Here is a 13,877-nt window from a genome sequence, read left to right on the forward strand (position 1 = left end):
CACGCCACCCACAGTGACGGTGACAGCGACGGTGACAACTGTCTCTTTCTCTCCTCTAGGCTCTCTCCTCTCGCAGCAATCTCCTCCCTCCTAGAGCGTGGTAGGAGCGCTTGGTGGCGACAGAGCGTAGGTAGCGGCAGCAGGAGCGGCCCTTCGTGCAGCAGCAACGACGTTAACAGGCACGGCAGCAACAGCGGCTTCCCTCGGTCGTAGCGGCAGTAGGTACCCACTTCGTCTCCTCTCTCTAGGTGCTCCTTCCCTCCCAGCGCTGGTCAGGTCGGCGGCGTGCCTCCCTCTTCTCCCCCCTTCTCCCTTTCCCGCGGTCCCCCTTTTCTTCTTTCCCTTTCTTTCTTTCTTTCCTTCTTTCTTTCTGCTGTTGGGTAAGGGATAAAGATGGCTTGGAAGAAGATAATGTTCGAACCCCCTTTACTAGGGTTAATCTTTTCTTTTAAATACTAACCTAATAATAAATGCTAGACCTAAAAGATATTATATGTAAATATAAATTACAAAAGAAAAATAAAATAAAACTAAGAAGTGCTAAAGCTACTTGGAGGCCCAAAGAGGTGTGAAACGGGCTGCTGCTGGTGTTCAACTTCAGGAATAGGCGTTGAACGCCAAGGGAGGAGGATAACGTTGCTGGCATGTGCCCCCTGTGATGCGTGAGCATCTTATACCCTTTTTCTAGTTGATTTTATGTTGTTTTTAGTTAGGTTTTATTTACTTTTACTTGAGTTTAGTGCAAAAATCACCTTTGGATGCAACTTTGAGTTTTTCTTGTATTTTTATGATTTTAGGTGAAATTCGAAACAGTTTGGGAAAGTCTGGAGCAAGAAAAGAAAATGCTGGCAGCGCCCTCCCTGGGAGCTGAATGCCCACCTGGCATTTGGCGTCAACAGGGTGGTGCGCGAAATTAGAACTCACGCAACTTTACTGGCAAGTGCACTGTGTCATCCAAGTAATACCTCAGGCAAGTGAGGGTCGATCCCACAACGATTGTCTGACTGAGCAAGCAATAGTTATCCTGTTGGACTTAGTCAAGAAAACTGTAAAAGATTTTTGTTGGTGTAAAACACATAAGTAGTAAAAAGCAAGTAGACAAAGCAAATAAACAGGTTTAGAGTAAAACAATGATGAGAAAATAATTAAGATCTCGAAGATGTTTATCTTTCCGGATTAAAACGTCTTATCAACTATTTTAACAATGAGTGATTCATTCTATGACAAACCATAAGTGATTAAAACTTAATCTCTTAGCGATTTAATCTCCTCTAATCCTTATCAAAAGCCACTCTCGTGGTCATTCAATTCAGATCAGAGGGTGAAGCTCAAAAAACTAGTTTAGTGCCACAAAAACCTCAATTACTCAGAGCTAACCAGATTTTATGTCACATATCCTAATTAGTCCAGGTAATTAACAGTTTAGGAGGAGTGTTTTCAAGCTGTAGCTCAAGCAAGATAGCTCTCTCGAGAATTACAAGAGATCATATATAATAAGGGTCATACTCTTGTTCCATCCAGATTCATAAGACACTACAACAAATAAGGATTTTCACAACGGTCAAAAACCGTTGCCGTAGATTGAAAAACCGTTCCCAAAATCTTAGGCAACGCTTTGGCAACAGTTTTTTACCTGTGGTATATGCGGCCGTTGCCATTGCTCAAAAGCAACGATTTTTTACCTACGACAATGGTAACAAAATAACCGTTGCCAAAGTTACTGGCATAGGCAACGATTTTGAAAGAAAATTTTAAACAACGGTTTCAAACCGTTTCTCGATAAGCAACAATTTTAAACCGTTCTCTTTCATGATACAACGGTTTAAAACCATAACTGGATAGGCAACATTTTTAAACTATTGTAGTTTTATTATTCACAATGCCAACGATTTTAAAGCGTTACCATTTGTGTCATTTTTGGCAACGGTTTTAATACCATTGCGATTTTATACTCGTCTAAGACAACGGTTTTAAAGCGTTACCGTTGTTGTCATTTTTTGGCAACGGTTTTAAAATCATTACCATTTTATAGTCATCTAAGACAACAGTTTTAAAGCATTACCATTGGTGTCATTTTTGGCAATGGTTTTTAAATTATTGCCATTTTGTAATCATCTTTGATAACGGTTTTAACACCATTGTCTTTTGTAACTTTTGACAACAGTTTTTTGTAATATATAATTCTTTATTTACAATAGTAGTTTTCTCGTGAATGAAATTAATGTCAATTTTTTTTAAATTATTTAGTGTTAATAAATAATCTAAGCTATTCGAATAAAGTCACTAAAGAAAAATAATTGAACATTTTCCATCAAATTTGACTTATAAAAATTGTTGTAAGATCCACAATCACATTATATTATCATTGCAAAATAACATAATACTAGTCTAGGTCATAACTACTTGTACTTATATCATCATTATTTTCAAATACCGTAATACTATAGCCTAAGTCATGACAACCTCGAACTATATCATCTAATTTTGCAAAAACTATAACAAAAAGAGTTGAAATAGCTAAGTAGCAAATAGATTTATCATCATGTCCATAAGTTCATGACTTTTACTCTGTAACATTTGCTCTTAAAAATGTGACCTTAATCAAGTTCGATTTCCCCTTCAGCATAGTTTTCCTGTTAAAAAAAATCAAATATCGAACTACACATCTTTAATACTAATAATGTCTACTAAAAATGTTTGAGAGAGAGAGGACAAACATATATATCATAACATTCTTCTATTTAGATACAAAAAATAATTGAATCAACATCAACATAATCAACCATTATTTAAGATATGATACATATAGAAACTTTAACAACAAATAATACCTCTTCATGCGCATCATTGTTCGAATTGTCTAAAGTGCTTCCTAGTTGAGCAGCTAACATCTCAAGGTCCACTCTTGAGCTTTTTTGTTACAGCATCATCTTAACAAGCGATTTTTGTTCATCTACTTCTTTTTGCATCACATCAACTTTACCCTCTAATGTTGCTTTCTCAGCTGCATGTTGCTACTTAAGGGTGGCAATTTCTTAAGGGTGTCCAGTACTTTGTCAACTAAAATAAAAGATACGGACATATGTTTTAGACTAACTATAAATGATTTTTTCAATCAAAAGCTTATTGCTTCTAAAGGATTTCTAGAAGTCAACCACAAATATTCAAAAGAGAACATTTCAACCAATCATGAAACTAACAATTTGTATCTAACAAACTATGCAAAGAAGCTTAAGCAATCAATTAATCACTAAATATTCTTAACAATTAAATTTTCAAATGAATTTAAAAAGATAATATATTAAATAATTTACCTGTAGTGTAGCTCAGTGTCTAAGATAATGGTAGCTACAGAGAGACCCACTATTTGATTCCTTTTTTCTGGTTTTAAAGAGACAAACTACAACAGCAACAAAGAATAAAAATATAAGCAATTCATAACTATAACTCTAATACTAATGTTACTATCACTTTCATGACTTAAATACATTGATTTCTCAAAATCATGGGTGGGCATGGTTTGGATTTTTAAATATCCAAACTGGATCCACTTCAGAACCTGTTTTGTGGTTCATGAAACCAAACCGAAACTGGATTGAAGAGAGAAACCGGTTTTAATCCGATTTGAAAAAATAAAAATTGATTTCAAACCGGTTTTAGAATTTAAATCTGATCTTACCTACAAACTGGTTTTAAATCTGATTTTTTAATATCCAAATCTAAAATCCGGTTTTTTTTAAATTTAGTTTTAAAACCAGATTTTTAAACCAAAAATCCTGTTTTAAAACCAGTTTTTGAAAATCTAGTTTTAAAACCAATTTTTTTAACCAAAAATCCAGTTTTAAAACTTGTTTTTAAAAATCCAATTTCTAAACCAGATTTTTTTAACAAAAAATCCAATTTTAAAACCAGTTTTTAGAAATCCAATTTTCAAACTATAATTTTTTTAAAAGTAAAATTAATACTAAAGTAATTTTAAACTGTATAGGTTGATTACGACTAAGATTTGGTTCTTTATAAATCTAATGACATTTAATCATCCTCAAAACATAAAAAAGATACCACCAAAAAATCTCTCTACATGCGACTTTGTAACAAAGATGTAAAACATAAACATAGAATGTTCTCACTACATTTTTCACCATCCAAAAATTTTGTGAAGTTTGTATAAAAAAAACATAGATTATTATTAGCAATTGACTGTGATAATTCAAATAGTTGCCGAGTAGCTAATGCTACCTATAAAAGATGTGCCAATAAGCCACAAACCACCACTGACAGATATATAATAATGAAAATTACAAAGATAGAATAGAAGTCATGGAGTTCTACATACAGACATTTCCTAAACCTCCCTCTGAAATTTTTTAAATGAAAAAAATTATATGATGTGAATTGTTTTGGATTACAAAAAATTATTTTCAACACTGCATAAGTGATATATAACTGAAAAATCAAACAGTACCTAACTAGCCAAAATTGGGTTAAAAAATTAAAACAAAAACCATAGCTAAGCTGATAAGCATCTCTCTATAATTTAATAGCACAATGAATCAAAAAAGAAAAATAAAATAGTGTAACTGCATTGCATGCATATAGCAGATGGTGGCACAGCAGAGGTGTCATATCCATAGATTTTATATGCAAACCTACTAAAATGCCATTGGATAGAGAGTAGGGGAGAAGCAAGGACGCCGTGGAAAACGGAGAAGCAGTGACGCCATGGAGAGGGGAGAAGCAGCGACGCCGTCGAGAGGAGAGACTCAGCGACGCTGGGAAGAAGGACGCAACAACGACTTCGGGAAGAAGGACACAGCGACGATGATGGTGCGACGATAGTGAGGTGCGATTTAAGGCTTCATGGCGAGCTACAGTGCAATGACGGCTCTGATGTCGTGGGTTGGTGTGGGTTAGGGTTGATGGTGGAGGGAGGAAGAGCGCGCTTTTGTTTCGAAGAGAAGAAGATCAGAGGGCTTTGCCTTATGTTATTGTAGGCTTATCTTAGGGTGAAATTAATCAATAGATTTTATTTTAACTTTATATTTTCAAAATATAATATTTTTTATAATTTATAATAATAATATATAATATTTATTATAAATTTATTTTAATTTTATTTTTTTTAAAATAATATTTGTTATTTATTTATAACAATAGTTTTTGAGTATTTTATAAATTCAGTATTTATAGAAAAAATAGTTTAATTTTATATAATTATTTAAATAATATTAGAAAATAGTTGTTTCATAAACAATTGTTGTAATGGTTGTAAAACTGTTCTTTTTGTCAAAGAGAACGGTTTTATTTTGTTACTATAGCGTAACGAAAAATTGAACTTCAACAGTAACATTGTGAAAACTGTTGTCTAAGACCATCTAATAGAACGGTTTTACAGTGTAGCATTTCGGCAATGGTTTTAATGCGTCTCTTTTGTACAATTCTTTAAACAACAATAAAAAATCGTTGCTTAAATGCAAATCATGGTAACGGTTATAAAATCGTTTTTTAAAATAGTCAAAGAGAATATTTTTAATTTGTTGCTATAAAATATTGAAAAATTGAATTCAACAGCAACACTATAAAAAACCGTTGTCTAAACATATTTAAGAGAACGGTTTTAAGGCGTTGCAAAATTTAGCATTGCTAAAGGCCATATTTGTTGTAGTGAGATTAAGAACGAAAACAGCACCTTAAAATTGAATCAAACATATATTAAAATAGAAGAATTATAATCTTAATTCATAGAAATAAACAGAGCTCTTAACCTTAACCAGGAGGTTTAGTTGCTCATGACTTTACAGAGAAAACAGGTTTTGAAAAGTGCGGAAGGAAGAAGATCTCCTAAACCTAATGGATCTTCTCCTACAAATACTAACCTAATAATAAATTCTAAACCCAAAAGATATTATTTTAAAATAAAAATTACAAAGATAAAATAAGATAAACTAATAAGTACTGAAATCCACTTGGAGGCCCAATTGGTGAGTGGCTCGGACAGCAAGCTGGTGTTCAATGCCAGGATTAGGCGTTGAACGCCCAGAGAGGAGGCGCACTTCTGACTTCATGCCCCCTTGCTAGCGTTGAACGCTAGGTTGGGCGTTCAGCGCCCAAGGGGGAGCTGACAACTTTTTTGTTTCTTACTCCAGACTTCTCTAAATTGCTCCGAATTTCACCTAAAACTATTAAAATACAAGAAAAACTCTAAGTAGCATCCAAAGATGAATTTTGCACTAAAATCAAGTAAAAGTAAATAAAACCTAACAAAAAAAATATAAAATCAACTAGAAAAAGGGTATAAGATACTCACGCATCACAGGGGGCACAGGCCAGCAACGTTATGCTCCTCCGTTGGCGTTCAACTCCCATTCCTGAAGTTGAACGCCAGCAGCAGCCCGTTTCACACCTCTTTGGGCCTCCAAGTGGATTTAGCACTTCTTAGTTTTATTTTATTTTCCTTTTGTAATTTCTATTTACATATAATATCTTTTAGGTCTAGCATTTATTATTAGGTTAGTATTTAGAGGAAAATATTAACCCTAGTAAAGGGGGTTCGAACATTATCTTCTTTCCGTCACACTTTTCAGAATCCTGTTTTCTCTGTAAATTATGAGCAACTAAACATCTTGATTAAGGTTAGGAGTTCTATTTATTTCTATGGATTAAGATTATTACTTTTCTATTTTAATTTATGTTTGATTCAATTCTAAGGTGTTGTTTTCATTCTTAATCTTATGAACTAGGTGGAACGAGAGTATGACCCTTTTCTACATGAGTTCTTGTGATTCTCGAGAGAGTTATTTCGTTTGAACTACAGCTTGAAAACACTCCTCCTAAATTGCTAATTACATGAATTAATTAGGATATGTGACATGTAATCCTGTTAGCTTTGGGTAATTAGGGTTTTTGTGGCGTTAAACTAGTTTTATGAACTTCACCCTCTGATCTGAATTGAGTGACCACGGGAGTGGCGTTTGATGAGGATTAGAGGAGACTAAATCTCTAAGAGATTAGGGTTTAATCACTTATGGTTTGCCATAGAATGAATCTTTCGTTGTTAAAATAGTTGGTAAGACGCTTTAATCCGGAAAAGTAAACATCTCCAAGACCTTAACTGTTTTCTCATCATTGTTTTACACCAAACCCTTTCATTGCTTTCTTTATGCGTTTATAACAACACAACTCCTTTTACTGTTTGCCTGACTAATTAGTCCAACAGGACGACTCTCAGTCCGACAATACTCGTGGGATTGACCTTTACTCACGTAAGGTATTACTTGGATGACTCGGTGCACTTGCCGGTTAAGTTGTGCGAGTTGTAATTTCACACAACAACAGCAAATCCAATCTTGTATGACAAGACAAAACATTTCAAATTGACATTCAATTTATAGTGACAAGGTTAAACAGCAAGCTCTACAAGTGGTTCATATCCTTGGCAATGACCAAATTGTTGACATACTTATCAAGCCATTGTCTGTAACTGCGTTTGAGAGATTAAGATGCAAACTGAGAGTTGTTCCTAGACCGAATCTTAGCTTGTGGGGAGATATTAAGTGTAGAGATGAGAATGATGTAAAGTGTGGGAGTTAGCTTTAAGTGACTATTGTGGTTAGTTATTGTTTGTAATAATTTAGTTATGAGGTCTGTTATAAATATCTTCTTTGACTTGTTTATATATATATAGATAGAGCAGAGTTGTATAACTTGTGACTAAAGTTAGAGTAAATTCTCCTCATTTTAATATTAATAATTAATTCTATTCTTCTCTCACTCCGTTCTACTTCACTACAATTCTGTGTTTCACAATTCATGGTTATTGCTGTTACTGGTTCAGTAGCAACTCAACGTATTATCCGTTCTTCATAATTGTAACTATTCCAGTCTTAGCATCACCATCACTACCTGTCACCAACTAAATCAATTCATTCACAAACATCCTCCTTGATTTCCATTTCCTTCTTTCATTATTGTTTAGCTATCATTGTCCACGAAACGAAGAACAATAAGCCCAAGGACATATCTCTTTCTCTCTCTCTTCTTTTCTTTATTTATAATTTTTTGATAAGTTATATCTCTCTTTTATTTAGTCTCACACTTAGTGGTTTATTCAAATTTGAGGAATGAAATAAAAGGTTTTCTTTCAAGAGAGAGAGAGTGGGAGAGAAGAAATATTGGTCATGAATGAAAAAGAAATATAGAATCACTTCTTTAATTACTTTTGGATTATTGTTCTTAGTTTGTGATCATATTCAATGTCATTCGTTATGGATTCAGATTATGATTTTTTAAAAATACATGAATCGGATCCGAATTAATTGACATAATAGTTACACTAATAAGTTTATTAGGAGTAGCATAAAAGCTAAAAAGCCAAGATTGGGGGATGGGGAAGAATACGACTATACGAGGAATGAGAGAGTGGAGGGACACATGAGAGTTGATGAGTGATAAGTGATTCGCAACTTTGGGCTTTTGGGTATGCTTCCATTAACGAAGCATACTCCGCGTGGACCCCACTCCTACTACCTTTTGGTCTTTTACACTGCTCACTCATGGAATCCCTTTCTCACTTTTTGGTTTAGTGTCGCCTCATTTTAGTTAGAACCATGTCCAGCTTCTACCGATGGTCCTTTTTCAAACAATAAATTGTGATTATTTCGGTACCTATACTTTTAGTAAGGACAGTATTTACTTGAAAGTCTTTATGATTTTACTCGATGTTCAATTGATTTTTATAACTTAAAAATTTTTAGCGAAGTAATTTTATTCCAATAGATCTAGAAACATATATAAAATCAAATTCTTATATTGGTGTTAGCACAAAAATTTGACAGTACAAATGGCTTGACTATGATCGTTTGATTTAAAAATAAATCGACAATATATATATGTCAAAATGTCATAATATGTGAATTCTTAGGTTGAAGTACCACGATATGGGTTGTTCCATAAGAACATTGGCACAAGAGTTCGACTTACCCTGAAAGAAGTCGAGCGGATGACTTCTAAAAGTCGAATGAGATAAAAACGTTATCTATCTAGAAGCATTTTATAGAATATGGAGCTTGAGGACCAAAGTAAGAGAAGACGTTGGACGACAAATTTAGGAATCAAGATTTTTCATTGTCAACGTAGTGTCATAGCCTGAGAAATAAGAGAAATCTTGATCATGGGAAGAGAAAAATATTCTGCAAATCTATCTTTTTGGTCTATAAATAGTAAAAAGATAAAAATAAAAGGAGACTTCAATTTGAATATTATCATATCATACAAAATTTTACAAAATCTAAAATCACAATGACATAAAAAAAAATCTATAAAATATAAGTGCATGAAAATGTTTTGAATCAAATTGTCTTTTCTTTGTTCATTTTATTTTTATTACTTTAAATTTTTTCTTTTATTTATCGTTGGTAATTTCTGTTATTTTCGGTTCATTTATTTTAAACTTTAATTTATTTATTAGTTTAGTTACAGCTCCTATTTATTTTATCTCTTTTTCTTGTCATTTTTTTTCAAGTATTTTATTTTTAAGTTTTGTTTCGCTTTATTTATCTTCTTGCTTTGTAATTTATTACAAATATTTTAACATATATAGTTTCCATATCTATGCTATGTAATTTTCGAGTCAAATTCTTTTTTTTTTTAAATCGTATCTACTTTTCAAACTAAAATCTTAATATAAGTTTAATTTGACACCCTGTCGAAACTACCAAAAATCAAATGAAACCCTCGCAAAACTATATTTTTCACATTCTCTTTTGATGTTTATTTATCAATATTACGATATCTATTATACCGACTTCAAATTTAAATTGACACACACCTACATACTGTCTTATTTTATCGAGTTATAACTAATAACCTTCCTGAACTACGAATTTTGATTCCAAAAAATATTAATTATTCTATCCTCTTTAATGTTATTTTCTTAAAATCATTCAAATATACAAAGCGAAAAATGTACCATTACACTACCAATTTCATCATCTTGATTCATCTTCTCTATTTTGATCACGGTTATTATCCTCACACTTCAAGTCTTCCAGACTTCAACTAACAAATTGGTTCATTCAGCATTCTTCTCCTTGGTATGATAAAAACATGCCAATTTATTTATCATTTAATCATTTATTACCATTGTAAAAAGATTTTAATAACCTCATAAAGTTCTCCCCTTAAAATAATTCCTAAAAATCTTACATGTTGTCTAACAATAAATAATAATAAAAACTTAGTAGAATAAAAAATAAATAGGAATTTAACTAAAGAGTGTTATAGGATATTGATGGTTAAGAGAACATTATTATTTATATTCTAGTTCAAAAAAATAAAGGCAGACATAATAAGGATAAAAATATCCAATAAAAAAGATGACTTCTACCACTTATCCGATCTCTTTAAGAGGTCGGACATGATAAGAGGGGCCAGTTTTACTTGTCCAAAATAAGTAACTGTCTCCCAAATCTCTCCCACTATCTCTATTTTCCCTAAAAAATATATTTTAACAAACTCCCAAGATAAAGGGAACGGTTATTGGTATGCAAAATTGTTACTCAGGTTGTGAATTATTGTTCGAAATTGATTCCCTGGCGATGGCACCAAAAACGGATGCACAGAACCATGGTCTAAATATATCTTCACAACTTCGCATAACTAACCAGCAAGTGCACTGGGTCGTCCAAGTAATAAACCTTACGTGAGTAAGGGTCGATCCCACGGAGATTGTTGGTATGAAGCCATCACCATTGTCAATGGCTACTTTCGGTCTTCTCTCGGGAAAATGATCCAAATGCCCTGTCACGGCACAGCTAATCGTCTGGAGGCATCACCCTTGTCGTTGGTTGCATCCTATTCCTCTCTGTGAAAATGGTCTGATGCACTGTCACTGCATGGCTAATCATCTTGGAGGTTCTCAATCATACTGGAATAGAATTTACTATCCTTTTGCATCTGTCACTACGCCCATCACTCGCGAGTTTGGAGTTCGTCACAGTCATTCAATCCCAGAGTCCTACTCGGAATACCACAGACAAGGTTTAGACTTTCCGGACTCTCATGAATGCCGCCATCAATCTAGCTTATACCACGAAGATTCTGATTAAGAGATCTAAGAGATACTCATTCAATCTAATGTAGAACGAAAGTGGTTGTCAGGCACGCATTCATAGGGAATGATGATGATTGTCACGTTCATCACATTCAGGTTGAAGTGCGAATGAATATCTTAGAGCGAAATAAGATGAATTGAATAGAAAACAGTAGTACTTTGCATTAATCTTTGAGGAACAGCAGAGCTCCACACCTTAATCTATGGAGTGCAGAAACTCTACCGTTGAAAATACATAAGTAATGAAGGTCCAGGCATGGCCGAATGGCCAGCCCCAAAACGTGATCAATAGATCAAAAGATAATCCAAAGATATCTAATACAATAGTAAAAGGTCCTATTTATAATATACTAGCTACTAGGGTTTACAGAAGTAAGTAATTGATGCATAAATCTACTTCCGGGGCCCACTTGGTGTGTGCTTGGGCTGAGCTTGAAATCTACACATGGAGAGGTCATTCTTGGAGTTGAACGCCAGCTTTTGTGCCAGTTTGGGCGTTGAACTCCACTTTGCAACTTGTTTCTGGCGCTGGACGCCAGAATTGGGCAGAGAGCTGGCGTTGAACGCCAGTTTGCGTCATCTAAACCTGGGAAAAGTATGGACTATTACATATTGCTGGAAAGCCCTGGATGTCTACTTTCCAAAGCAATTGGAAGCGCGCCATTTTGAGTTCTGTAGCTACAGAAAATCCATTTTGAGTGTAGGAAGGTCAGAATCCAACAGCATTAGCAGTCCTTCTTCAACCTTTGAATCTGATTTTTGCTCAAGTCCCTCAATTTCAGCCAAAAAATACCTGAAATCACAGAAAAACAGACAAACTCATAGTAAAGTCCAGAAATGTGAATTTAACATAAAAACTAATGAAAACCGTGGCCCTAAGCATTTTGTTTTCCAGTATTACCACCGGATACATAAATGCCACAGACACATAATTGGGTGAACCTTTTCATATTGTGACTCAGCTTTGCTAAAGTCCCCAATTAGAGGTGTCCAGGGTTCTTAAGCACACTCTTTTTTTTTGCTTTGGACCTTGACTTTAACCGCTCAGTCTCAAGTTTTCACTTGACACCTACACGCCACAAGCACATGGTTAGGGACAGCTCGGTTTAGCCGCTTAGACAAGGATTTTATTCCTTTAGGCCCTCCTATCCACTGATGCTCAAAGCCTTGGGATCCTTTTTATTTGCCCTTGCCTTTTGGTTTTAAGGGTTATTGGCTTTTTGCTCTTGCCTCTTGGTTTTAAGAGCTTTTGGCTTTTTCTGCTTGCTTTTTTTTTTCCTTTCTATATATTTTTTTTGCCTATTTTATTTTATTTTTTTTCTACAAGCTTTGTTCTTTGCTGCTTTTTCTTGCTTCAAGAATCATTTTTATGATTTTTCAGATTATCAAATAACATGTCTCCTAGTCATCATTCTTTCAAGAGCCAACATATTTAACATTCTTAAAATGTTGAGGCTTTTATCCTTCCATGAGAGATTTGGGTGATTTCTCTATGATGGATTGTAGGTGTTTCCATATGGTTCACCCATGTATTTTAACTCTACTATTGCAAGGTTCTCAGGATCATAAGCTTCTTCCTCAGAAGATGCCTCTTGAGTACTGTTGGATGCAGCTTGCATTCCATTCAGACTCTGAGAAATCATATTGACTTGCTGAGTCAATATTTTATTCTGAGCCAATATGGCATTCAGAGTATCAATTTCAAGAACTCCCTTCTTCATAGGTGTCCCATTACTCAAAGGATTCCTCTCAGAAGTGTACATAAACTGGTTATTAGCAACCATGTCAATGAGTTCTTGAGCTTCTGCAGGCGTTTTCTTTAGGTGAATGGATCCACCTGCAGAAGTATCCAATGACATCTTTGATAGCTCAGATAAACCATCATAGAATATATCCAGGATGGTCCATTCTGAAAGCATGTCAGAAGGACACTTTTTGGTCAGCTGCTTGTATCTTTCCCAAGCTTCATAGAGGGATTCACCTTCTTTCTGTCTGAAGGTTTGAACGTCACCTCTAATCTTGCTCAGCTTTTGAGGAGGAAAGAACTTGGCTAAGAAAGCCGTGACCAGCTTATCCCAAGAGTTTAGGCTGTCTTTGGGTTGAGAGTCCAACCATATTCTAGCTCTGTCTCTTACAGCAAAAGGGAAAAGCATGAGACTGTAGACTTCAGGATCTACTCCATTAGTCTTAACAGTATCACAGATCTGCAAAAATTCAGTTAAGAACTGAAAAGGATCTTGATATGGAAGTCCATGAAACTTGCAGTTCTGCTGCATCAGAGAAACTAGCTGAGGTTTCAGCTCAAAATTGTTTGCTCCAATGGTAGGAATGGAGATGCTTCTTCCATGTAAATTGGAATTAGGTGCAGTAAAGTCACCAAGCATTCTCCTTGCATTATTGTTGTTGGGTTCGGCTGCCATCTCCTTTACTTGTTCGAAATTTTCAATAAGGTTGTCTTTGGATTGTTGTAATTTAGCTTCTCTTAGTTTTCTCTTCAGAGTCCTTTCAGGTTCTGGATCAGCTTCAACAAGAATGCCTTTTTCTTTGTCCCTGCTCATAAGAAAGAGAAGAGAAAAAGAAAAGAAGAGGAATCCTCTATGTCACAGTAAAGAGGTTCCTTATTGTTAGTAGAAGAAGAAAAGGAATAGGGGTGAAGAAAAATGAAGAATCCAAACACAAAGGTGATGATAGGAGTAGAGATGTGAGATGAAGAGAAGTGTTAGTAGATGAATAAATAAATAGAAGGGGATGAGAGGAGGAGAGAATA

General features: G+C 34.5%; 1 long non-coding RNA gene across 1 annotated transcript in view; it reads right to left on the reverse strand.

Moving 5' to 3' along the window:
- The window catches only part of LOC110263438, a 23,431-nt gene that overhangs the window by 5,224 nt on the left and 4,330 nt on the right, over positions 1-13,877 (reverse strand). The window contains exons 2-3 of the long non-coding RNA XR_002349094.1: positions 636-639; positions 422-429 (exon numbers count right to left, since the gene is read on the reverse strand). This is a non-coding gene — a long non-coding RNA (uncharacterized LOC110263438). The remainder of the gene's footprint in view (positions 1-421; positions 430-635; positions 640-13,877) is intronic.

Source organism: Arachis ipaensis, chromosome B06, assembly GCF_000816755.2.
Source record: "Arachis ipaensis cultivar K30076 chromosome B06, Araip1.1, whole genome shotgun sequence".
Lineage (NCBI taxonomy): Eukaryota > Viridiplantae > Streptophyta > Magnoliopsida > Fabales > Fabaceae > Arachis > Arachis ipaensis.